Genomic DNA, 1,142 nt, shown 5'->3' on the forward strand with positions numbered 1-1,142 from the left:
CAGAAAGTGAGAGGAAGAAGGTGCCAATAGAGACCGGGAGAGTCCGCATAAAAGGGCCGTGACCGATCCCGCCCATACATGACCTCGCTCCTTTCCCCTTCTCGCCGCCTTCTGCGTTACGTCCGACGCATTCTCGATTCCCGGTTCCGATCCCCAAGGCCGGCAGCTGAAACTTTCATCAACGCCCGTGCTTTTATCTCTCATTTTACGCCTACCTTCCTGTGCATTAGGGTCATGGAAGACAAGTGAGGCAGTGAGAATTCGGTCCACGTTTTCACTTCGTCCACGTTGCTGGACTTTATTCTCGTGAAGTCTCCCGTCAACAATCTCGTGCAAAGTGAGGCTACGAGACAGTGGAGCTCGCTTACGATCGACGTCGGACGCGCTCTGTGACTTTGGTCGAGCATGATTCAGCGTCCGGCCCTGCTCCGGATGGCCTTCAAGCTAGCCCGGGATTTCTGTAAGAGATGACTGAAACTGACAGGCTACATCAACTGCTTCCCTTGGCAACAGTAGTTATGCTACGAAGTTCAGCTATTATCTTTCAGTTAACAAATTTCCTAATTACAGTTGACATATTCCCTAATTATCTAAAGATAACATATCTATCTAATTACTAGCCGCGTGTAAAATAGTGAAATACAGAAACCAAGATACACATTTCCTGAAAATTTTATGGGGATTTCCAGAGGCCAAGGTATTCCAACATCGGCTGGAGTCTCGCTTACATAATACATTAAAGTTGAATATAGAAATAGTACCTAGTTTAGTCTTACCTTTTAAATTAAGCTGGTAGAGTACGACGTGGTCATGAATAGAGTATTTCTAGTAGTATCCTAATTACTAAACTTTAACCTCGGCAGGCAGGTGACACTAGGTCAGCTGTTTCTGTTTTTATCATTAAGAACGGATATACTAAAAACCTGCGCTGTAATTAATTAGGGGATTGCTGAAGGGAAATTCCTCGTAGGAGAAAACGGTTCAAACATACCTGCAAGTTCGGACTAATAACACGTAAACAAACTCTAAACACTTTGAGTTTATGAGAGTGAATAGGCATCGGTGATGTCAACGTAAATCCCAAATGACTAACAACTCAGGCATCTTATAAAAAGCTTCAATACTTATGACACCTTTCTTAT

Source organism: Penaeus monodon, chromosome 21 (assembly GCF_015228065.2).
Source record: "Penaeus monodon isolate SGIC_2016 chromosome 21, NSTDA_Pmon_1, whole genome shotgun sequence".
NCBI lineage: Eukaryota > Metazoa > Arthropoda > Malacostraca > Decapoda > Penaeidae > Penaeus > Penaeus monodon.